Consider the following 27,688-nt stretch of genomic DNA (forward strand, 5'->3'; position numbering starts at 1 on the left):
TAATAAAGATTCCACAGCCACTTAACACTGACTAGAGTCCTAACTTCATATAAAGGTTGTAAGAGTTTTCCTCTTCTCCCTCTCTTCTGGATGACAGAAGCCAAGCACTGAGAGAGAAACTTTTTATTCAGAAAAAACAAACCACATTCCACAGCCTCTATCAGTAATAATTTAAAGGCAAAGACTTAATATCACATACTATTGAATTACTGCACTTTGCAAGTAGACACCAAAATTCAAGTATTGGCCTTATCCTCAAAAACTTACCTTACTTAGGGCGCCTGGGTGGCTCAGTTGGTTAAGCGACTGCCTTCGGCTCAGGTCATGATCCTGGAGTCCCGGGATCGAGTCCCGCATCGGGCTCCCTGCTCGGCAGGGGGTCTGCTTCTCCCTCTGCCCCTCCCCCCTCTCATGTGCTCTCTCTCTCTCATTCTCTCTGTCTCAAATAAATAAATAAAATCTTTAAAAAAAAAAAAAAAACTTACCTTACTTATTAGGCAGACTAACATTACAAATCCAAATTCTTTTTTCTTTTTTTAAGATTTTATTTATTTATTTAACAGAGAGATAGAGAGCACAAGTAGGCAGAGGGAGAGGGAGAAGCAGGCTCTCCGCTGAGCAGGGAGCCGGATGTGGGGCTCGATCCCAGGACCCCAGGATCATGACCTGAGCCGAAGGGAGCCGCTTAACCGAATGAGCCACCCAGGCGCCCCCAAATTCTTTTTTCTTTTATCAAGGATAGTCAAATATCCTCAAAAAATCCCAAAACAAGTACTTATTTAAGATTTTAAAGACCTTTTGTTTCTTCCAAAATAAGTCTATCCTGCTAAATATTCCATACAAATAAGTCTTATCAAAATTATATTTAATTAATATATTTTATAGGTTACCAATATCTCTAACAGATACACTAAACAGAGACAATTCTGTCACTTATTCTAGGCTAGGGCCTCCTTTAAAAAAAAAACAAAACTGTAGATGTGGATTTAGTAAATCAAGTAAAAAAGACCCTTTGTGTATAAGGATATACAAAGTAACTCACTTAGTTCTATAGTCAACAGCCTCTTTTAAAAACTTTTAAAACTAATTTACTTCAAAAGAAATACAGGAATTCAATAGATTATAAAACTGCTGGTAGATTTCTATTTCTGGTGTCTGCCATAATAAATACCAGGGGTTTAAGCTGAGCTGCTTTTTTGACTTTAAAGATTTTTTCACAGTCAGCAACTTACAACAGGACATACTGTAATACCAAAATGGAAACTACTTAATCAACATTTCCTCATGGAAACACAGATCATACATAACAGTCTATATGGGTAAAGTTTTATTTTAAAAAGTAGCATTTAAATTTTATTGAGCAACATAAGCCCAATTTTTTCCTCTGATTCTGTCAACATACTCAGTTAATTTTAGTCAACTGATAATATGCATACCAGAAAACTGAAATGTAAGCAGTAATATAAGGCAATTTATTTATAATGTTGAATAAAACCACACTTTCATCTTTTTAGAACACAGGTCACTGGTTTTCCAGTTCTATAGAATAAATATGATCTTGTGCTCATGCTACGGTAAGCCATGTGGAAAAACCCAACAGTATGTGAAACATCCAAAACACAAATCTTTCAGATTTCAAGTTTCAAATTGCAGTCATCTATAGCATCATAAAAGGCTGACAAAAGATTGAAAATTGTTGGGTATAATTTCAGAATGTTCCTCTTCCCTTTCTGCCCACTCTGTAAAACATACAGTTTAAATTAATAAAAAATCAAAACCTCATAACTGAAATTCCCTCAGGCTCATAGTTGGTCCTATTCGTTTTACCACATATAGCTTCTAAACTATCATTTCAAAAAAAAAAAAAAACTGCAGGAAATAACTTTTTAGTTGTTGAGTTCCTCATTTAAACAGGAAAAATAACTTCAGAATTAAACAGGTTATAGAATTCCTAAGCTTTGTATCTTAAAAGGAATAATAAAAAATAGATTTTATTAAGTAGGTATCATGGGGAAAATAAAGATATATTCTAAGGACAAGCTTTTCTTCACTAAATGCCATCTATTTTATAACCTTAAATTATAAGGCTCAAGTTCATTTGTATATTTTTTATGAAAATAAGAACTATAGTTACAAGCATAAGAATTTAGCTTTTTGGTATGAAAAAGAAGGGAATTTGATAATGCCAACTTGCTACCATCTACATATCTGGATAAACTGACCAGGTAAGAAAAATAAATAAATCATAATATACATATGAAGACTGGTAGACCTGAGGGAAGTAATATTAATTTGCCTTCTGACTCACACTGTTAAATAGTCCTTTGTAATATTCCTCATTCAACTGCCTCATTCTTAGTGCTTCCTCTTCACAATGTCTAAGCTCACTTCCTAAGGGTTTTCTTCTTGCAGGAATCAGCATTTACTGACCTCACAAAGTACACACAACTGCTGTTGTCAGCAAAGAACACAGAGTTTGGAGAAAAGCATCACAGAAGCATTGGAAGGGTATGAAAGTGTAGCTTCTCATACAGTAATGTCTGTAAAGATCTGGGACCTTAAATTTAAGAAATAATGAAGATTGTTCCTGAAATCAATATTACACTATATGTTAACTAACTAGAATTCAAACAGAAATTTGGAGGAAAAAAAATACTGAAGATTGTGAATACTGCAAAAGAAACACAATATTCCAACCCAAGACTTCATTTCATTCTGATTTCATCTGATATTTAGTTTATACAACTGAGTGGAAAGGAAAGTAATTTCTACCACATTTACTGGTATTTACAATATGAAAATCTGAGTATTTTTCACAATGTCTTAGAACAATCCTATAACGGTTCTTACAAACAAAAGTGTAAGCCTCTTGAGGTCGCCTGAGATCTCATGGGACTTTTCATAATGCGAGGGTGTTAATCCCCAATGCCTTGAACTATTTCCAATATGGATCATTAGTTTCTGCTTACCTAAATTCCTATTACCATTCCAGCTGGCTCAAATATTTGTCACTTCCTGTCTTGAACCACAGTCCGTGTACTAATTATTAAGTAGGCAAAGTGAAGTAGCTTCTTTGGGTGCCTATACACAACCAAAAACATTTCATACAGGGGCGCCTGGGTGGTGCAGTTAGTCAAGCATTCAACTCTTGGTTTCAGCTCAGCTCATGATCTCAGGGTCCTGGGATTGAGCCCCAAGTCAGGCTCTGCGCTCAGCAGGGAGTCTGCTTGAGATTCTCTCTCCCTCTCCCTCTGCCCCTCCCGCTCATGCTCTCTCTCTCTCTCTCTAAAATAAATAAATCTTTTTAAAAAATCAAAAAACATTCCATACTCCTTGAGGATCAGTAAAACAGTAGTTTAAGACAATTCTATCTTAACTGTTTAATTTTTTACTATCATTTTGTATGACACACAGAATGTTCTGATTATAACTTTACACAGAATTTCCAGGTTTTATCTATGTCAACAGACTTTATCAATGATGAGCTTAAGTGCTAACAAAGCTATGAAACTACAATTAAGGTTGTATTTCACACCATGTTAGTAACCAAACCTGAGCAAGCACAAGGATGAAACATAGCTAAACGGACCCAGTTCACCACTGGGTAATTTAGGTAATTCAATAATTTATTAAACACTTATCTACTCTGTGGTCAGTATTATGCTAGGCACCCCAAATACATATATATATATAATATCTATCCTCAAGAAAAGCACTATTGTGAGAGAGGAGAGCCACATGAGTAAATAACCAAAGATGACCAGCAGGATGAACAAAATCTTACAGAAAAAAAAAAAAGTGAAATTGGAGGTCATGTTCACAGATGAGATGACAACTGATCTGGTTGTCACAGGAATGTGGAGTAGGATGTGGGTGTTGAGAAACTGCTAAGCCCAAGGTGTCAGAGAAAGGCATTATGAACAGAGGGCACAGCATGAGCAAAGGTACAGAAGAATACACACACACACACACACACAGGAGAAAGATAATAAAACATTTTAAAAAACAAAATAACATTAAACTATTTTGATATGGACATCCTTTTTTATAAAACATTCTTACAAAAGCATTTAACAAAATAATTTTAACCAACTGCTATTCTCGTAGGGATCTAAAATTCTAGGACTAGTGTAAATTTATAATAGTCCCAGAAAAGTAACTCAATCTATTATCTAAAATAAATAGAACAGATCTTACATCATTTACTTTGATGTTTAAGCTCAAGTCAAAACCACATGAGCAACAGCTTCAAATCCTTATCTTTCATTTTTACCATCATGAACCTCATGTCATGTCACTTATTCTAAAACTCACGAATTTCAATTCTTTCACAGCTATTAACCTTGTCTTTTCAAAAAGGACCATAATTTCCTTAAAGGCAAATAACATTTCATAATAGTCTTTGAATGTCCACAGATCTAGAAATATAGTGGATGTTCAATTAAATATTTATTGACTAAATGTTTATTGAGATTGGGATTTTTACCTTTTTAAAGCACATGCTATTTTAAAATATACCTGATATTATATAGACTTGCAGCTTTTCATTCTAGTTGACCACACTGTCTAAGAAAACCAGAAAACAGTGGGAGTTAGTCTTTAAAGAATTTTTAATCTGCATCCTGTCATCATAACTGGGCATCAGATTTGATTATAACCTTGTCCTTCACAGATAATTCTATTAGTCAACCAGCTTAACTTAGAGCAAACACAAGTGAGACCCTGAAAGTGAGGTTTGCAACCTGTAGTTTATACACTAAGTCAACACTTTAAATAAAATAATGCAACATTGAAGTTTAAATGTTTTTATGCTTCCCAATTCTCATACCACCATGAAAAATGAAAAATGTAAGATAAAAAGATTCTTAACTTTTCTGTAGAAAAGCACAAACAGAAGACAGCCCAAAATATTTACTGAAGGAGTAAATAAATATAACGAATTAAAAATGCACTTAGACTATTCTGATAATAAATGATGACTTCAAAACCATTTGGCGGGGAAAAGTATACTTGCTGAGATTCAGCAATAAAAGGAACTATTCTTTTTATGACTGAAGGATAAATGTGTAATTGTAAAGGTGATTATGTTTGGAACACTGGGTAGTAATCCATGAATATATCTGCGTATTTTTAAAAAAGGAAAAGGTTGAGGTAAACACTTGCTAAAAATATGTGTGAAATAATACACAGTACTATAAATTTGAAAAATATAAAACTAAGGATATTTCCCTATACGGAAGGGAATGAATTCATTTACTAAAAAGCTTTGATTATATTACATGTATGCTTTGCTTCCAGAAATAAAAAGATTCCTAGAAACTGTCTATAAAGTGATTTTAATAGAGAAAATTCTCATTAATTTTAATAACAATTTTTTAATATTACAAGACAATTTAAAAGAGAACAAAAAAGATAAAAGATTAACAAAATCCATGACAAAACTATTAAAGAAATAAGACATTCTGTGAATACGGAAGCTTTCTAATGATTATTTAGACTTTAACTCTGGGTGTACATTATGAGAATTTCATTCTAATCTTTCCATTCTATTGATGGCTCCAACCCAAGTCCACTCTTAAAAAAAAAAAAAAATCAAGCTTTTATTAGCTTCTTGAGCAGTTTATTTCAACTGATTATTTATACAATAGCCCTGGCTATCTCTGGCTACACCTGAAGTCTTGATTTGTTTTGTCTTTGCTATCCTTTGAAAATTCTTAATGATAAAGAAACTAGGGTCTACTGATTACCAGGTTAAAAAAAAAAAAGTACCTTCAAAAAAGGATTACATGGTTTACACAATAATATAACCATGTGCTTCTGAAAATATAGCCAGTGTCTATTTCCACTCAATTTATACCATGATCTATCTATGGAAGGAATATCTTACTCATAAATGAAACTGACCTGGGTCTACTCAGCCAGTTTTCCTTTCCGTTTTCCAGCAAGCCAGACTGTTGCTATATAATTACTACCTCAGAAGCAGTAAAGTCTGTTCCTTTAAGCTGCCATCTCATAAACACTAGAAGCTTCAATTTTGTTTCAGATGCTACAGAATGTATGATACCTGACTTTAAAATGTATGAGCCAACTTTTATTTTTATTAAACTAGTCATCTCTGATTCCTCTACATTGTTACTTCTGAAACCTCAACAAGTCCCAAAGTATTTGATTTAAAAGGTGGCTGAAATCAAACGCAAAGAAATCTCAGCTTGATCCTGAAAACTAGACCAAGAGTTCTGTATTTCATCATGGAATCATGAATTGCATCCAACAGCTGTTCCACTCACCGGCTATTTTAAACCATTTAATATGATCTGTAGCAAGACTAATTCTTTTCTAAATAAGCATGTCAACACTTATACCAAAACTATGCTGTTCTTCAAAATTGTCTCCTTGAAAAGCTTAATACTTATTTAACTTACGTTGCCACTTTTCAAATAATTTCAGAACTTTCTTTTCAGAAATCTCCATCATAGAAAATTTACTAACCACGTAAAGAAATCACTCTCATTACTGTGTAAACACTGGATTAATACTCTTGACCTGGATCTTTCAGCTTTCCTTCCTATCAGCTCCTCTATTCCCATGTTTCCTTCTACCGAACCCCTGCCTTTTTCTTTCTTTTGTATTTTTAAAGAATTTTTTATATTATTCATTTATTTGACAGAGAGAAACACAGCGAGAGAAGGAACACAAGCAGGAGGAGAGGGAGAAGCAGGCTTCCCGCCAAGCAGGGAGCGTGATGTGGGGCCCGATCCCAGGACCCTGGGATCATGACCTGAGCCAAAGGCAGACGCTTAACCGCTGAGCCACCCAGGCGGCCCCTTCTGTATTTTTATATCAACACTGAGAATCTATAGGGTGGGAGTGACCTTTAAGAGACCCAGGGGTATGGATGGTGGAACAAAAGAAATAGATCTCGAAGTAGACAATCATTTTCAGGCTTCTTACTTGCTAGGACCGTGGGTAAAAATGTGCTAAAGACCATGAATATTTTTTAGAAAAACATTAAGTTGTATAATGTCCACACTTTCTCCTGAAAAAAAAAATACCTTCCAAGCCAACAGTTTCCAAGTCAACATTCAGGGGGATTAAAAGAGGGATGTTTCCAAAATGTTAACTGAAATCAATATTTTCTGAGCTCTGCCCATCTGGAGGTTAACTTGTATCTTACCTTCTTTCCCTCCAAACACATTCTGTATTTCTTATCACTCTGCTCATCACACCCTGCACTAAGATTAACTTCCTCCACAACAGCCAGTGCTCTAACTTGAAGCCAGCCTAAACTACTGAGAATACTCAAATACAAATGAAGGGTGCTCAATAAATATTTCCAGAATTGGACTTTGGTGGAAGGGCTATGAAATCCCAAGTATTTCTGGGAGACTAGGCAACCTCCCCTCATAGCTGCTATTAATTAGCACAGGTGCCCTTTTATCCTCCAATTTCTAAAATGGTAGCATATTTTTAAGGATGGTTGGGGGTCAATAACCAGAGTAGATGAGGGCAATCTGGACCATTACTAAGCAATATAACTGGGTAATTCATTTAAATCACAGGTATGAAGAAAAATGTGTATTTCTTAAGAAAACAGCTAAAAGCTCATTTTCAATAAATAAATAATTAAACTGCTTAATTTGATAAGATTAAGTTGGATGGGCTTCCTTTTGTTTTGTTCTTGTAATGCTGTTTTTATAACTTGAAAAAACAAGATCCCTTTTTACACCTCAATATATTAATATGTTCCATATAAATATACACATTCTTTCCAAACCATATTCTCTCCTTACCTGCTAATGGGCAATTAATTAATTGTATACATGCAGATTCACTTCTGATTGCTTTATCTCAATAAAGAGATTCAAATTCAGTTATTTAAGTAAGGTATACTGAGAAAATGAGGTACCTAAAGATTGTTAAAAAATACGTATAAAACAAAGTAGATAACCAAACAGGTGCTGAGGTTTTTGAAATTCAGGCTTAGGAAAGAATATTAAAACCAGGCCTTAGAAATAAGACTCCTATGTCTGATGTGGAAGGGAATTTAGATTTGGACAGGATATTCTAATCTAAGTCAGAGAACTCAGCTATGCTCCTACCTTGAGTTTTGAAAAGCACAGTTAAGGATCAGAAATAATCACTGAATAAGTGAAGATCTTCCAAAGTCTCTTCCTTGCTCACACATGCAAATCTGTCTCTGGGTCCATGATGGGACAGGAGTTGGCATCAATTACTTTTGAGTCATAAAATCAGAAAGGTAGTAAGCAGCTGAATGAAGGAGAAGACATAAACCACTCAATTTGCCTGAGGCAAAAATGAATTTGACCACTCCACTGAAACTCTGGGGAGGGAGTCCTGAAATGTTTTTAGTAACCAGAAATAATGTAAACAATAAATAAATAAAATAAACAGAAATTAACTGAATGATGCTCAGCTAATTAGAAATGTGTAGGGGCGCCTGGGTGGCTCAGTGGTTAAGCGTCTGCCTTCAGCTCAGGTCATGATCCCAGGGTCCTGGGATCGAGCCTGGCGTCGCCTGGCATCAGGCTCCCTACTCGGCGGGAAGCCTGTTTCTCCCTCTTCCCACTCCTCCTGCTTGTGTTCCTGCTCTCACTACCTCTCTCTCTGTCAAATAAATAAATAAAATCTTTAAAAAAAAAAAAAAAGAAATGTGTAAAATTTTCATAAATTACTTGTCTAGAGCTTTCTTTATTATTTTGGGTTAAAACCCATGAAACTATATAATGACTATATATAATGCAATTTTAGTTGCCCAAACCTATTTTTCCCACAAAGTCAAATTCCACAACTGTAAAACCACCAGTGGGATTATTAGAAATAAAAAAATAAATAAAAAATAAAGCATCAAGGTTCATACTTTTTATGTTTTTAGATACATCTATTCATATTTCCATCTTATGGACACCTCCATCTTAAGATCCAGTGTGACACAATCTATCAGCACTTTCCCAACTACAAAGAAAAATAAGAAGTAGTAGAATCCAAATATATATTATATGACAAAAATGTCAAATCTTTCAGGAATTGGTTTTCTTAAATAATCATTAAAACATAAAACTCTTAGAAGAAAACATAGGCAATAATCCTAAAAGAAAACATAGGCAATGTCTTTGACAAGGGCCACTGCAACGTATTCCTAAATAGGTCTCCTCCGGCAAGGGAAACAAAAGCAAAAATAAACTCTGGGACTACACCAAAACAAAAAGCTTTTTAATACCCAAAATATATAATGAACTTATACAACTCCACATCAAAACCCCCAAATAATTTGGTTAAAAATGGGCAGAGGACCTGAATAAATATTTTTTCCAATGAAGATATACAGATGGCCAAGAGACACATGAAAAGAAGCTCAACATCACTAACCATCAGGGAAATGCAAATCAAAACCACAATGACACATCACCTTAACACCTGTCCAAATGGCTAGAATCAAAAAGACAAGAAATAATAATTGTTGGTGAGGATGCAGAATAAAAGGAACCCTTATGCACTACCAGCGAGAATGTAAATTGGTGCAGCCACTGTGGAAATCATGGAAATCAGTACGGACATCCCTCAAAAAATTAAAAATAGAAATACAGTATGACGTACCAATTCCACTTCTGGATATTTACCCAAAGAAAACAAACACTAATTTGAAAAGATTTATGTACTCCTATGTTTACTGCAGCTTTACAATTGCCAGGATACAGAAGTAACCTAAGTGTCCATCGACAGATGAATGGATAAAGAGGATGTGGTGTATTTCTTATACACACACACACACACACACACACACACACACACACACACACACACAGGAATATTACTTGGCCATAAAAAAACAATGAGCTCTTGCCATTTGCAGTAACATGGCTGGACCTAGAGTATATCATGCTAAGTGAAGTAAGTCAGACAGGGAAAGACAAATACCATTATGATTTCACTTACATGTGGAATCTAAAAAACAAACAAGCAAAAACAAAGCAAAAAGCAGACCCATAAATACAGAGAACAGGTTGCCAAAGGGGAGGGTGCTGGAGGAATGGGCAAGTGAATGAAGGGGAATAGGAGATACAGGCTTCCAGTTTTGGAATGAGTAAGTCTCAGGGATAAAAGGTATGGCATAAGAAATACAGTCAGTGGTAATAGCATTGTATGGTGACTGATGATAGCTACACTTGTGGGTCAGCACAGCACCCACTTGTCAAATCAATGAAACTAATATACACCTGAAACTAACAGTAACATTGTATGTCAACTGTAATCAATCAATGTACCAAAAAATAATTAAAACATTTTGCACTAAGCAATATTATGCATTTCCCAAAACTAAAACATATGGTAATGTACATTTTAAGACTTGATTCTTATAATTAAAACTTTCTATTTTGATCAATTATAGTTACATTAGTACAAGGTAAGGAATGCAAATGATTGAGCATTGTACCTAGTTCACATCATTTTATTTATAAAGAAAATATTAATTTAAATGTTTTGTTAAATATTTGTAAAGAAAACCCTAGGGATAACTTGAATTTACACTAAGTACATAATCAAAGACTGAAGATAGTAGTATTTGTGGATATAAATGAATCTGTATTTCCTCTTTTTATTAACGTATCCTAAACTAAGAAATTTATACATAAATACTTTATGAAAACTCATCTTTCTTTTCCAATCTTTGAACAAAAAGGAAAACAAGGATGAAAATCATTCAATATTTATAGTTACCATCTGATCTGGTTAAAAGATTGAGGAGGTTATATTTTAGCTAGATTTAAAATTATACACTTATTTAAAATATAAGATACAGAGAGTTGGGAGAAAAAAGATACAAGATATGGAGGAAAAAGCTAAATGGCACCATTAGGAAGCAACCAGATATGCCCACCTGTCCTCCTAAAAAAACAGACATGTAGAACAAAAGGCAAGGCCTAATCCAAAAGTCAGCACCATGAAAAAGGTAGGAGTGGAGGGAGAGAACTATGTTAGATTTAAAAAGACATGAGGGGAAATAATTATCAAATGCAATGAGTTGTCTTGGATTGGACCCAGTCTGGACAGATCAACTGCAAATAATATTTTTAAGAAAAATTTTAGATAAGATAAAAATCTGCTGACACATAGAAAAACCAAAACTCTTAATTAAAAAAGGCATATACTAAAATAACAGGTATAATAGTATGATATAATTTTAGTAAAGGAATACATGTGTATATACATAAATACAGAAAAACATCTTGAATATATAGTAAAGTATTAATGGTATCATCTCTCTGTAGTAGGAATATGGTATTTTTAATTTCTTACTTTTGCTTTTTAACCTTGTAACTTTCTGTAAGTATTTATGTATATACTGCTTTTGCAAAGTTGAAAATATAATTTGAGGATAAAATATATATGCTTTCCTCCAATACATTACATGAATGACGTTTTTTTAAATTCCAGAATCCATAACTATACTACATCATTCATTACATAATATACATATAGTAAATAATATATATTTGTCACCCACCTTTTTAAAGAGCTAATTTTGGTGATGGCTGTCTTAACATAAAGTGCCAACAGAAAAAATAAGTAGGATACTCACTCATCTAATAACGTAGTCATCCTAATGTGAGTACTTTATTTAATAGTAGGTGACTTATAGTCAGTGGCATGTATCTGCCTCAACTGAGAAAATAATCTTTTTCAGATTTCCCAAGAGAATTAATTTCAAAAAGTAACATAACTTTAAAGTGTAAAATGTGTGGCTTTTAAGCAATAAAATCTGTAAGCTGATTTGGGGAAAAAAATACATAGATTCACGATCACACAAATAAGAGGCACATTTCCTCCACACTAATCATTTAATAATGACTTACCAACATAAACTTGAGTTAACGTAAAAAAAAAATCAAGATCAATTTTAGTTTAAAAACTAAAATTTAGTGGAAATAATGTGTATAAAGAATGCTTATGTATAAAATTATAGCTTCAAATATTTGTATGAAAGTTCAAATGTTAAATTAAAAAAGAAAAGTAAAAATAAATATAGGGTCATGAGTTCAAGCCCTGCACTGGGGTCTTAAAAAAAAAAATCAAGTCTCAAGAAGATGGTATGTCCTCCTCAGCAGGAATAGCAGGAAAAATCACAATATTTCAAAAATAAAGATTTCACTAGAAAGGCAATTAAAAAAAATCTAGGCAGACATGTCTATATGAATTAACATCATGTCCCTAACCCGAACCAAATGGATGAGACATGGGTGGCCAATCCAAGACTAGTTAATCAACTGGCTTAATAATCACCAAATGCTCTCCTGTAAGTTAGACCCAAGAGTCAGACACAAAGATAATGCTTAAGCTGGAGGTCTTGTAAATTTGGGCAAAGCGAAAAGGAAGTAAAGGAAGCTGGTCTGTAAAAGCAACAGGAGCAAAAAGTAGACATCCACCTGGGAACCTGAATTTAAGAGACACCATGGGTCCCTAAAAGACAGAGAAAACAAACTCTATTCCTACCCTTCAATGCCTGTAAGACCTAACTGTATTTGTATTCATGTTGGATTCCCAACGTCTATCTTTACTTGAACAAGCCTAGGTGGTCCTTTTTTTTTTTTTTTTTGGCAAACATGTGAGCCTTTACTGTAACAATTTTATACTCCCATGGCTATTTTCATTCTCCACAAACAACAAAAAACTCCTAAGGTTTCAATTAGCATCTCTCTGTATGCAGGTAATTGTAAAAATATAAAAATGATCTTCTAAGCACTATATGATAAGTATTAGACATTTGGAAACACCTCGCACTATAATAAGCTATCAACCTAGTATTTTAGTGTATTAAAATTAAACTGGTAAAGTCAATAACCACTGCATAGGTAGCAGAAAGGATATGAGAATCATTAAGATAGAGAAGTTTCATGTAGCTGGACTCATACCATATGTAGTGCCTTTTTCCCCTTGACTTGATGCTTTTGACATTCAATCATGTAAGCATGTATCAATATTTTATTCCTTTTTGTTGCTGAGTAATTTTCCTTTACATGAATATGGTGTATATATTGTGACATGATTTTTAAAAATGCATTCACCAGTTGATAAACACTTAGGTTCTTTCCCATTTGGTATTATCATGAATAAGGCCAGTACGAACAACAAAAAACTGTGTACACGTGTTTCATTTCTCTTGGATAAATTCCAGGGAGTGGGAATGTTGAGTCAAATGGTAGGTGTATGTTGACTTTTAAGAAAATGCCAAACTGATTTCCAGGATGGCAGTGTCATTTTTCATTTCTGCTTGCAACATGAAGAGTTTCAATTGCTCCACATCCTCAGGAACACTTGGAATTACCATTTGCTGTTATTGTTGTTTTTAATTTAGCCATTCTAATCATTATGCGATGTTATCTCATTGTGGTTTTAATTTGCATTTCTCTGATAACAATGTTAATGACATTGAGCATATTTACAAGTGTTGCTGGCCAGTCACAGATCTTCTCTGATGGAGTGTCTCCTTTGATCCTTTTCTTTTTTTTCAATTGGGTTGTGTTTTTCTTTTTTTAAGTTCTTTCTCTACTATAAGTCCTTTTTGAAATATAATATTGTGCAAATTAAAAATTCAAAACATTTACATAGTAATAGGAACAGTGCTAAGAATTTTGATCATAATCTCCGTTACCATCAAGTGACAAAATAACAAAGTAGAAATATATAAACATTTTTGTTTATACATTCTGTTTCCCAGTCATATACTTTCTTATTCCTCCAGCTATTTTAGATGACTATTCAGTGTGTTTATCTCAGGTACATTCTGCTTCCTAAAAATACTTCCAAATATATTCACATCATAAGTCAGAGTCTATCTCCTCTATCATTCCCCATTTCTTAGGAATGCATGGTTCACAATAAGTAATACTTACTGAATGATTCAACGTATTAACTAAATTAATTAAAAAGAATTTTGCTTGGGGGCTCAGAAAAGTCAATAGAGATATTTTAAATAAAGTCAACAGAAAATCAAAGTAATAAAACTGTGACATACAAAAAAAGTGATTCTGTAAGAATTTCAAATAATAGTATGAGTAAATACTACTATGCTTTCAATAATCTTTATAGTACAGTAGCTTCTGATTCTGAAGACTCATTTTAGGAATATAAGACATGATAAAGTAAATCAAACTGCTACCACTGAACACAAGAAGCAGAAGCAGGAGTCAATAAACACAAGATAACAGTAAAAAATCAGTGACCTAATAAGAAAAATGTGAGCAAACCAAAACTGAATATTCCATAGGAGAATTATTAATAGATTAAGAACTCAAGGGAAAACCCATGTTCTAAAGTGCCTAGAGTTATACTGTCCAATATAGTAGATACCAGGCACAGTGTGCCTGTTTATATATAAATTTTAAATAATTAAAATTCAGAATTCAGTTCCTCAGTTGAACTAGCCATATTTCAAATGCTTATTAGCCATATTTGACAGCACAGATAAAAAAATTTCATCACTGCAGAAATTCTATCAGACAGTGCTGGCCTAGGTTATTCAGCAGGCCCAACTAAAGAGCCTAAGGAAGTTTTATTCCATTCAGATTTTTTCCCTATAGGAAATACAGCATTTTACTTTAGTATTTTATTAGTCTTACTCAATACTCTTAAAAAAAGAATTATTTATATCATGCATGTATACTATCCCCTAGGAGGTAACCACAACATTGAATTAAGCTTTATCATTCCCTTGCTATTTGAAAATAATTTTACCAAATATGTTTCCCTAAAAATATATTTTGTTTTGCCTGCCTAATTTTATATGAGGAGAATCACACTTTTTCTTTACACCACTTGCTCTTTTCACTATTTCCACTTACTCTGAAGTTCACTCTCATCCATCTAAATAACTCTGCTATTTGATACACTACACTACAAAAATCCCAGTTCTATTCAGAAAAGCTAGACCTAAGCCAATGAAATCACCTATATACCAAAGCTGTGTAAGTTACAAACAGAAGGTGTAAGTTACAAACAGAAGGTTCCGAATGATTCTCTATAAAACAAACGAATGTTTTCTCATACACATTTAACTGCTAATAAACAGAGAAAAACTTTCTTGTGCATCAGAGACAGATCTTAGATGCTACACATAAATATATCTTTTCTGTTTTCTTTTTAATTGAAGAGCAGTGGTTATCAAAGTAGGTTTCCTCAACTAGCAGCATCAGATCCCTGGGGAACTTGTTAGAAAGACAAATCCTCTGCCCCAACCCAAATCCACGGAATCAAAAACTCTGGGGATGGGGTCAAGCAGTATCTGTTTTAACAAGCCCTCTAGGTGATTCTGATGTGTTGCCAAAGTCTAAGAACCTCTAGAGAAGTATCTCAACAATCAGTAGAGACAAGATGTTAAAAACATGTACAAACAAATTTCTAACATTTGGGGCGCCTGGGTGGTTCGGTCGTTAAGCATCTGCCTTAGGCTCGGGTCATGATCCCAGGGTCCTGGGATGGAGCCCGCATCGGGCTCCCTGCTCCGCAGGAAGCCTGCTTCTCCCTCTCCCCTCCCCCTGCTTGTGTTCCCTCTCTCGCTGTGTCTCTCTCGGTCAAATAAATAAATAAAATCTTTTAAAAAAATTTTTTTCCTAACATTTAACCAATAAAAACTCAATTACCAAAAATCGATTACCCCTTTTCCATTTGTTGAATTTTACAAACTTCAGCTTACTCTAAAATATTACATTCAAAATAAATTAACTGGCCAAAATAGTCTCAAAAAACAACAAAGTTACCATCTTCACTATATATGTATACTTACAGTTTACTTTCTCTCCATCTCCTTCCCTCCTTCTCTCCCCCAACCCTCTCTCTCTATATATATAGTTTTTATTCTGAGAGTGTCCAATTTTTTTTAATTAGCCATTTTCTAATTATGGTCTCTCTCTTTTTTAAACCATTTTTCCCATATGCACCTTGGCCAGTTGCCTTTCTTTGGCAAATGCCATCTATGTGTCCTTTATTTCTAAACAGGGAGATATTTTTTTCCCTTGACAACTTTTTAAAGGCTCTGTATGTATTACAGCTCTCAACCCATTGTTATATACTGCAAATACTTTCCCAAATGTGTAGTTTGACCTTATACATTTTAACTTAGATTTATACATAGAATTTGGCTTTTTTAAATTAAAAATATTCTAGCATATAAATACAAAATAATATAAAACTCATGTAGCCACCACCCAGATGTTAACATCTTACCATATTCATTTCAGAGTTTAAGACAAAATATTACAGATGATAGTTTTTTAATAGAGTAAAATCTTTTCATATTTTTCCTTTGAGTTTTTTTTAAGATTTTATTTATTTATTTGAATGAGTGAGAGAGAGAGAGAGAGAGATCACGAGCAGGGGGTAAGGGTAGAGGGAGAAGCAGACTCCCCGCTGAGCAGGGAGCCAGATGTGGGACTCGATCCCAGGACCCTAGGATTAAGACCTGAGCCGAAGGCAGATGCTTAAACGACTGAGCCACCCAGGTGCCCTGAGTTTTTCTTTTTTAGGCTTAGTTCTTTCTTACTCTAAAATCAGACCAATAGTCAAATTTATTTTTCATAAAATTTAACATATGGAAAATTTCAAACATATATAAAAAGGTTTTAAGTATTATCAATACGTGTCCTACCTTGTTTCAACTGTACCAGGGGTCAAAAAACTTTCCATAAAATGCCACACAGTAAATATTTCAGGTTTTTGTAGGCCCATGGGTCTCTGTTCCAATCACTCAATTCTGCCTCTGTATCCAAAAAGCAGCTGCAGACTGTATGTAAATGAATGTGTGGCTATGTGCCCATAAAACTTTATTTACTAAACAGGCTGCAAGCTAAATAGGGTGTAGCTTACAGCCCCTGATCTATATCCCTCCCCACTTCCTCATTTCTGTATTATTTTGAAGAACCTCCAATATAACATTTCAGCTCAACTGTAAATACTGCTGTACCTCTAAAAGATAAAGGCTCTTTCTTTAAACATAATCACAATATCATTATTACATGAAAGAGTTAACAAAAACTTAATATAAATAGCCAGCATTCAAATGTACAATCATCTCATAATTTTTAATTTTATAATCTGTTTGCATCAGGATTCAAATAAAGTCCAAGCATTGCATCTGCTTGATATGTCTCTTCAATCCCTTTTAATTTTTAGTAGCACAACTATAGTACATTAAAATTATTTTTCCCCAAAAAATTATGTCCAAGTCTTAACATCCAGTACCTGTGAATATGTGATCTTATTTGGAAACAGGGTCTTTGCAGATATAGTTAGGAATCTCAAGATAAGAGCACGCTGGATTTAGAATGGGCCCAAATACAAAGACTGGTGTCCTTATAAGAAAAAGGAAAGAGAAATTTGAGACACTGAGACATAAGGAAAAAGGCTACGCAAACATGGAGGCAGAGACTGGAGGTATGCTGCCACAAACCAAGAAACATTAAGGTGTCAAAAGAAGCTAGAAGAGGCAGTTAAGTATACTCCTCTAGAGCCTTCAAAGGGAGTGTGGCCCTGCCAACACCTTGATTTTGAACTTCTGGCCTCCAGAACTGTCAAGGAATAAATTTGTTATTTTATGCCACCCAGTTTGTGGTAATTTGTTATGGAAGCCCATGAAACTAATTTACCTATTCAACGGAACTTTCTGCAATAATGTAAATGTTATATATCTGCAGTGTCCAATATGGTAGCCACTAGCCACATGTGACTGTTGAGCACCTGAAATGTGGCTAGCGCAAATGAGAATTTGAATTTTTAATTTAATGTAATTTTAATTATTTTAAATTTTAAAAGGTTTCCCTTCACATTTTTTCTTTGAGATTTTTATGGGGGGGAGGAAAGAAACTGGTAAGTTGTTCTATTAAAGTTTACCACAGTCTAGATTTTTCTGATTATATCTACTTGCTATTATTTAACATTTTCTGTAAGTTAGTAGTTGAATTTAGATATTTTCTCAGACTGAAATTCAATTCTTTTTTTCTGGGGGGTGGTGAGCAAGACTACTCCCCGGATAGTATTTTGTCTTCTACCAGGAGGCAAATGTTCTGGCTGTCTTTCTCTGGTGTCAGTATCCACAATGTTCAATTATATTCCTTATTTTATTAGGGCTTACAAAAATGTTGATACTCTAATTTTATAATTCCTTTCCCATATGTTAGCTAGAATTAGTTCTATAAAAAGAAACTTTTCATCTACTATTTAGTTGCCCAATGGTACTGATCTTAGAGGAAAGGCAAGATAAACATTCAAATCTTTCCACTTTCAAAATAATGATTGGTTTATTAGCATCCCCCACCGGTAGGACCAGTAATTTTTAGGAGCCATTATGAACTCACGTACTTAAATATATATGTTGTATCTTAATCTATTGTATACTATCTTTATTAAAGCTCAGATTGCCCCATTTTTAACCAGTAGAAAGCTCTTCAAATTGGACCCTGAGTCTTTCTGACAAGACTCTGTAGTCTTTGAAGCTTCCTTATTATCTCGTAAGACAAGATGTTTCAGGCTTATTTTGAAAATTTCCTGCCTCAAATAGGAGATTGGCCATTTTTTCCAAGTATCAATGATTACTTTTAATGAGAAATTAATGTGCAGAGACCTCAATTTGGATGCAAAAAAAAAAAAAAAAAAAACTTCTTTAAAATGAATTCTGAACTTTTATTAAAATAGTTATTTACAATTGGCTGTTTGTCAGTTAACTGCCATAAATGCTTAGAATTACCTCATATTAAATAGTAGGAAACAAAAAGCCAGTTTTTTGTTACTAGCATATTTTAACATTTTCACACAGATTGTAGAGAAAAACAGACTTTATTAGGTAATTCAAATTTTTTTACGATGAATTCTAGTAACTTGAAATCACCAAAATTCAATTATTACATCATTTATTGGCAATCATTAAAATACCTACAGTTCACATGTTTTTTTCCCTCACAGTATAGTAGTATGACTATATACAAAGTATAATAAACATACATATAATTATATATTTTTAATATAATTTTAAAAGTAGGGTTTACTAGCAAATTCCAATACATCTTTAATTCTTGCTTTAGACTATATTTTGTCAACTACAGATAAAAGCATATTGATTACTACTATTTAAAATGACCCGTTACCATATCCTAATTATTATTAGATCATGGCCACAAGCTACATGCTGGTACATAAATCCAAATGTCAAAATGAATTTAATCTATTAATCACAAAAGACAGCTACAGACATGTTTTCCACTTGCATGTATGCTAAAAATGTTTGCTAAAGGAGGTCCTTTACTGCAGTATTGCAAACATTTTTCTTAAAAGTAAATCTGAACGAACCTTTACAAAATTAAACCAAATATATTTTAAAGAGGTCACTACTATTCACAACTAAAGAGTCAGAAGTCTAATGTTTTAGCAAATGTATTTAATAAATATATTCTGTAAATGGCTCAACTACAAAAACAAAAATAGCATCTAAATAATCTCATAATATCTTACCTATCAAGTTTAGTCAATGGTAAATTTATTAACTAAAAATCATCTAGGAAGGGGGGCCTGGTGGCTCAGTCGTTAAGCGTCTGCCTTCGGCTCAGGTCATGATCCCAGGGTCCTGGGATCAAGCCCCGCATCGAGCTCCCTGCTCCGCGGGAAGCCTGCTTCTCCCTCTCACACTCCCCCTGCTTGTGTTCCCTCTCTCGCTGTAAAATTAATAAAATCTTTTTAAAAAAAAATCATCTAGGAAGATCTGTGCAAGGGAAGTTGGTATAGAAATGTATTAAATAAATTCATATGTATATACACACATACATCTCATCTATAACATTCTTAGATGGACAGACGGATGGACGGATGCATGAATGCATGGAAGAAAGGAAGATGAGTTTATATTGATACTTCAAATTCTAACTGAACACTATAGTATTTTGTCCTTCCAGCCTTCCCCTTTTCATATTTAAAAGTGTCTTCTCCACAATAAGCAATCTGGCTTCTGTTATTCATAAAATACTTATTTGCTATTTTCTCAAACCTGGTATACAAAGAATATACTTTTGGATTTGGTGACCCAGAGCTCTACACAAAAAAAGAAAGCCTAACAAACCAGAGTTCAGTATTTTTTTAAGAGTTCTTTTTGTCTTCAACCTGGAGGCATTACAAATACTATGTTCTAAAGTTACTTGTGTTGGGGCGCCTGGGTGGCTTAGTCGGTAAGCATTCAACTCTTGGTTTCAGCTTAGGTCATGATCTCAGGGTCCTGGGATTGAGTCCCACATCAGGCTCCAAGCGTGGAGCCTGCTTAAGATTCTCTCTCTCCCTCCCCATCTGTCCCCGCCCCCACCCCACCCCCCGCTCTCTAATAAATAAAACCTTTTTAAAAAAATAAAGTTACTTGTGTTAGTATCCTCCCCCAACCCACATGTAATTATGGTACTCATTTGAAATTAGTTGAGTTCATTCATTTCTGTTTTAGTCCATTTTTGTTTTCATTTTTTTTTTTCTAACTTTACAGATTCTTTTAAACATATGAAACATTAACGTAGTTCCAAATGTCAGAATCATACAAGAAGGAATACACAGTAATGTCACAACCTCATTACTTTAATCCCATGCCCACCCCTCATTCTTTCTACCCTGTTTTTACTCACTGTGTCTGCGGTTTCTGGTTTATTCTTCCTGTATTTCATTTGCAGATATATGTATATTTTCTTATGTTGCCTTCTTTCTTAAATAAGATTGTATAGCATGGCTGCTCTTTTGTATTTTGCTTGACCATATACTTAAACATATAATCCTAGAAATCACACCTTATCAATTCACAGAGATTGCCTCACTCTTTTCTTTTTTTTTTTTTTTTAAAGATTTTATTTATTGACAGAGACAGACAGCGAGATAGGGAACACAAGCAGGGGGAGTGCGAGAGGGAGAAGCAGGCTTCCCGCCGAGCAGGGAGCCTGATGTGGGGCTCGATCCCAGGACTCCGGGATCATGACCTGAGCCGAAGGCAGACGCTTAACGACTGAGCCACCCAGGTGCCCCTGCCTCACTCTTTTCTATACCTGTATGGTGTGTGGATGCACTACAGTTTTATCACTTTCTTCTGTATTGACATGTAGGTTGTTTCCAGTATTTTGCAATTACAAATAATGCTGCAATGAATAATCTTGTCCATATGTATACTTGCATTGTTGGATCTTCAGGGTAAATTGCCAGAAGTGCAACTGCTGGGTCAAAAAGTAAATGTAGGGGCTCCTGGATGGCTCAGTTAGTTACGCGTCTGCCTTTGGCTCAGGTATGATCTCAGGGTCCTGGGATCGAGCCCCGCATCGGGCTCCCTGCTCAACAAGGAGCCTGCTTCTCCCTCTCCCTCTGCTGCTCTCCCCTGCTCATGCTCTCTTTCTCAAATAAATAAATGAAATCTTAAAAAGTAAATGCAAATGTAGTTTTGTTAGATACTACCAAAGTCCCTTCTCTCTTTTTTTTTTTTCCTTCTCTTGTTATACCAATTTACATTCTCACCAGTAATGCACAGGAATGGGTCACAGACATTTTAGTGATGGGGAAAAAAACTTACTGTTAGTCACTACACAAAGGTAACTCACTTCTTTTATAACAACTTCTATATAACTCACGTACCACACAATCCACATATTTAAAGTGTACAATTCAATAGTTAATATATTCACAGTTGTGCAAACATCAAATAACCACTATCAAATTTTAGAACATTTTCATCACACAGTACCTCCAAGAAATCCATATCCATTCACTGTCCCTCCCCTTTTCCCCCTCCAATCTACTGCCCATTACCTGCCCTGCCCCAGGCCTTGGTAACCACTAATCTACTTTCTATCTTTACAGATTTGCCGATTCTGGACACTTCCTATAAAGGAATCATATAATAATGTGAACTTTTGTGACAGGTTTCTTTCACTTAGCATGTTTTCAAAGTTCATCTATGTTGTAGCATGTATCAGAAGTCTAGTTTTTTTTAACACCAAATAATACTCCATTGTATAGATATACAACGCTTTATACGTTGATCAGGTGACAGACCTCTGGCTTATTTTTTGGCTACTATAAATAATGCTGCTATAAACACTCATATACAAGTTTTTGAGTGGACATGTTCTCAACTCTCATGGGTATATACTTAGGAGTGGAATTACTAAGTCATATGGTAACTCTCTGATTAACCTCCTGAGGAACTGCCATGCTATTTTCCAAAGCAGTTCGTACCATTTTACCTTGCCACCAAAACATAATTCATCTCTTAACTTGATTTTTATTATTATTATAAATTGCCACATCACCTTCTATTCCAGCTCTCATAACAACCACAAACAAAATAACTCTGAATGTGATGACATATAATCAGGGCACTGGTGAGTTCAGAATAGTTAACTTTCCTTGTGGCATCACTGATCTAAATATTAATCAACAATGCATACACACAAGAGTACAGGATATAATGGTTGTGAATTAATGTGGAAAGTTTGTATTTACATAGCACATAGTTTCTATTCATTCTAAGTACATATGCTTTTTGATATATTCCACAGATTAAATGTCCCCAAAACATTTCTCTTCACACATACATATAATGCATGCCTTATGCAAACCACAGTTAAGGAGGATAATTTTATTTAATTGGTGAACTAATTTTGGTCTTTCCAATCACCTGACCTTTGCTCTCACATGCCTGACGAATCCATTAACCCTGAAAGAGAGACTATGACTTGCTACCAAAGGAATATAAGAAGACAGAGTTAGTGAATATTCAGTTTCCTGTAACCAAAAACAGGATTCCCATGTTGTAGTCCTGCTGTCTTGGGAAAGGATTGTTTGTATTCCTTAACAAACAGATGCCTTTAGCCTCTCAAAAGCCAGTCTTGGTAGGAGAGACCATAAAGGTTTAAGGTAGGCCCAAAATGGGAAGAAAGGGGGTGGGAATTACCACCTCTTTCTGATCTCAGGGATTTGTGGGGAGAAGAAGGGACCAAGTGGAGGGGTCAGATGTATGTCCCAAGGTGCCTCAGATAATAAACACTTCTCATACCTTGCCCTGTTGCTCTGGAAGGAAGTCACTTCTTGAGCTGTCCTGCATCAAAGTGGGGTACAATCATATCAAAATACTAGTATGCACTGCCATCAACAAAGTATGAAAATACCTCTTTCCTCACAGCTAACGGAGTATTTGGTTGTACTTTAAAATTTCTACCAATCTCAAGTGAAAACTGGCATCTTGGTGTAAATTTTAACTTGGACTTCTCTTATTGCAAGTGAAAGTGAGTATCTTTTCAAATAAGGAAAAATTTTACAGCTTTTTATGAAAACTCTCCATTTCTTTTGCTTATTGCATCTCTTTCAATTTGGTCTTTTCTCTTCACCCTCTATTTTTAAAGGTTCTTCATGTAGGAGGCATATTAGTCCTTTATCTGTGGTAGATAATGCAAATATTTTCTTACAGTTTTGTATCTATCTATTGACTTTGTTATTAGTGGGTGTTTTTGTTTTTGCCATAAAAAAGTCTTACTTTTTATTTTTACAGAGTCAAATTTATCAGCCTTTCCTGTTGTTGCATCTAGATTTTGAGTCATAGAGAAAACCTTTCCTTATACCCTGGTTACAGAAGAATTCATCCATGTCTTCTGTTTGTATTTGTAGAGTTTCATTCTTTACATTGAGATCTCTGATCCATTTACGTTTTTCTGTATATGAGGTATGAATTTAATTTTATCTTTTTTCCAAATGGTTAACCATTTCTTAAAAAGCCCATTTTACCATAGTGCTCTGATGTGCCAGATAGATCGTGTGCCAAATTTCCGTATGTTCTCGTGTCTCTAGCTCATTTTTCCTATTCTATTACACCGTTCTGTCTGCATGATATTAAACAAAAATCTAACTTACAAAATGAGACAGACTAGTTGTAGTTTAAAATTCCTTCCATTGTATATCTAACTCTTAAGAAGAAACTCACACCACATCTATAGTCAGTCACCATTAAGTGGCCATGCTAAAACTAACTGGTCTAATCACATAAAATTGACAATGATTATTTACACTACTAATGTAATAACCAAGCTAAGACACGTTAGGATATGCTGATTTACAAAAATTACCTTCAAATTTTTGTCCATCAATTAATAACCACAGAGACACACACTCACTTTGTATGAAGGGCAAAATTACTTAATTAAACATATTTCGACAGTTTTCTTAAGTAGAAACATTTTACAGCTCCTCCACACCTTTCAATACAAATTTTATCATGATACTCACAGGTTTATTATTATATTTAATAAAAGTCATGTAGGGAGAAAGTAGTAAAGACTGTAACAGTATTTATACTTCTATATTTCTAAAATATGAATCATGCTGATAATTTAATGCACTTCACTTTCTCTCCTGCTACCATGAGCTGCCCTTGTTCTTAGCCAAACCTATTCCCCCAACCTGTGCATTTGATCTATCCTCCTCTCAGCTCAAGCAATTCTTCCTCTCCCTCCAGTAACGTCAGTTCTTTTTCTCTCTAACTCACTTCCATGATCCTATAAACATGCTATATTAACTCTCAAAAGAGATAAAAAATTAAAAACTACTTCTAACCCACTTACCTCTCCCCATCATCACACAGCGACAGCCCCTTTTCTATCTTTCCCACAAGAGCAAAATTCTGGGATAAAGAGCCTATATTTGCTCTCTCTAATTTCTTTACTTCCACTCTCCCGGACTTCTTCCCAATAGATTCTTGTTCCCTCCAGTCTACCACAACTGCTCCTTTCAAGGTCACCAATGACCTCCAAATTATTAAATCAAGTGGTCAATTTGTCATCTTCATCTTAATTGTCTTATCAGCTGCATTTAATACTCTTATTAGCAGCCCCTCTTCCTTAAAACGCTCTCTTCATTTACCTTCCCTGATACCATACTTGCCTTGTTTTCCTATTGTATTTCTGGACAGGCCTTCTTAAGTCTCTCCTGCTCATCACCTCAACCTGTAAATGTTGAAGTGCATACACAGTCTTTTGATCCCTTTTTCATGTACATTCACTCTGATCTCATCACTTTAAGTTCCATATATTCAGATGTCCCCAAGAGGATAACCTCCAGCTCACTTCTCTACCAACATTCCAGACCAGAATATTCAATTACCTACTAATATCTCCAGCTGGATGTCTAACAGGTATTTAACATGTCTAAAGGTGGATTCCCAATCCTTTTCCTAAAAAAATGAACTGGGCTACTCACAGAGCAAGCTGAACATGAATGCCAGGGGACTTATATCTCAGTTAAGGGACAGTATTCCAATTACTGAACTTTCAACCAGTGGACCTTTTGAAAGTCATGATCTTCTTGGAAAAAGTTTTCCTTGTATGAAAAATGAACTTTCACCCAGTCATCTTCTTGAATTATCAGAAAAAAATTTCCAGCTCAACTAAGATAAAATGAATTTTTCCACACTGAGAAACATCCATGGTCTATTTGCTCCACTAAAACTACAAATGAAATTTAAGGCAGTGCAGCAGATTCAGCATCTTCCATTTCTTCCAACATCAAATCTTTCATTGGATATTTTGAAGGGTAATGATGGGACTATTGGATTTGAAGATATTCTTGACCTGTCACAAAGTAAACTAATGGGAGAACCATACTTGATGATGGAATATAAACTCGGTTTACTGTAATCTGTTGTGCTACTCATGAAAACAGAGGGATTGCATCTTGTCTCTGGTCATCTTTTCACTATAATTTGATGTACACAACATTAAAAATACTGACACATGAGAATTTTTGCCTAAATAGTATCTGTGGTCATTTGAAATTATTTGGGTCTTTGCTTAATGACCATGTGACAATTGAAAGCACTAAAGGGAGATGATTTTAAAACACCCAATTATATAAATAGCCTTCTATGTCTTTAAAAAATTGTTGCTAATGAGTATTTCAAAACTGTCTATAAGTTCCAATTAAACCTATTATCTGGATATTCCATAAATTTAATTTTGAATAACCATTATCAGCATTTGAGTCTCCAACCTTCATAGTATCATCTTTCAGAATAAACATCTGTTAATTGATTTCAGTGGCAACACTTCAAATTAAGTACAAAGTAAGAGATTTATATTTTACACCTTGTTTCAGTATAGCCCGTTAATACTGGGCTTTACTGATGCTATTTTAGAACTGTAGCTATTCTTTGACTCTTTCAGGTTGAAAAGTATAAGTTCAAAGGTTTTGATTTGGGTCTTGTCTTTAAAGTGAAAAATTAAAGCAACCAGCATATGTTGATCAAAAAAAAAAAAAAAAAAAAGGAACCTACTCCTTTAGTCTTCTTCGTTCTCAACTAAGAGTAACTATTCTTTCTGTTGCATCAGTTCTACGTTCAGTATATATTTCAAATTTAACCACATGTTCTTAGCCTCCTAACAGGTCTCTTCTTTCTACCCTATTCTCTACACAGCAACCAGGGTAATCCTCTTAAAACATTAAATGAGATGTCATTCCCTCCAATGGCTTCCCATTTCAGTCAGAGTAAAAGTCAAAGCCATGCTGCTGCACTTCCAAATGGCTCCTATGTGTTTCAAATTGACTGAAAAGCAATCTGACTTTTCTTGGTTCATGTTCTAAAAGTAATATTATGAATAGATCCAAAAGAAAATAATGGAGGCCAGCTTTCTCAACTATTCCTAATTAAACACAAGCCCAAAAAAAATGGAATCAAAATTATTTTTTTTTAATTTATTCATTTATTTAAGTAATCTCTACACCCAATATGGGGCTCGAACTCATGACCCTGAGATCTAGAGTCACATGTTCTACTGACTGAGCCAGGCAGGTGCCCCAACAGGGATCAAAATTATATTCTCATTTAGTAATCACTGAGTAGCTCAAAAAATTGATATTTTTTTAATCTAGCTAAAAGAGAAATTCCTCCACTTAACTAGTTTAATATGAAACAACGCTCACTTTTTTTTTTAAGCAATTCCACTATGGTTACTGTGTTCAAGTTCCTCAGATAAGAAGAGCTCCAATGGATAGAGTATCTGCCCTGATACTTGATCTCCTTCTCTCACTGCAGTGAGACTGAGCTGAAAAACCTGCAGTAGGGCGCCTCCCTACCCCATCCTAGGTAATGAACATCTTCTCTCCCTTTATGAACTTTTATTGAACCCAGAACAAGTCCTAATCAGTTGGTCCCTACTTCCTCTCCCATGAACCTGGCCTACTCCCTTATACATACATAAAACTCAGCAAAAAGCCAAGAGTGCCACAGTGAGGAAAGAGGCACATCTGGGCCTTGGCAGACACAACTCTATCCTTTTCACTCAGTGAACTACTAGACGGACTGATAAACACAGAAGAATGAAAGGAAGCCAGAGTTTTAAAAAAGTTCATATAGTAGCCACAAGTTTCAGGAACTACACAGAACCCATCATATTTGTAAACTATGTTTCATCCAGTACCAAAGAATGTCCTTGACAACTATTTCTTAACTGAGCAATTGAATCTCTACTCTCAATAACCAAAAGGGATGATTTAAATATTCTTTATTTTCCTTTACATTTACAAAAAGGCTTCTTCCCACCAGAAAAGGCTAGATGGTATTCAAAAGAATGTTCCTTAGTCAGGGCATATTAGAGTTTAATGAAGTAATCACTGTCAATAATTATAA

General features: G+C 34.6%; 1 protein-coding gene and 1 pseudogene across 6 annotated transcripts in view; one reads left to right on the forward strand and one right to left on the reverse strand.

The window, feature by feature from the left end:
* TCF12 (transcription factor 12) overlaps nt 1-27,688 on the reverse strand; it is a 372,696-nt gene that overhangs the window by 295,558 nt on the left and 49,450 nt on the right. The gene's annotated exons all lie outside the window — the stretch shown is intronic.
* On the forward strand, nt 25,278-25,815 carry LOC118545015 (proteasome maturation protein pseudogene; annotated as a pseudogene).

The sequence above is a fragment of the Halichoerus grypus genome, chromosome 8, assembly GCF_964656455.1.
Source record: "Halichoerus grypus chromosome 8, mHalGry1.hap1.1, whole genome shotgun sequence".
NCBI lineage: Eukaryota > Metazoa > Chordata > Mammalia > Carnivora > Phocidae > Halichoerus > Halichoerus grypus.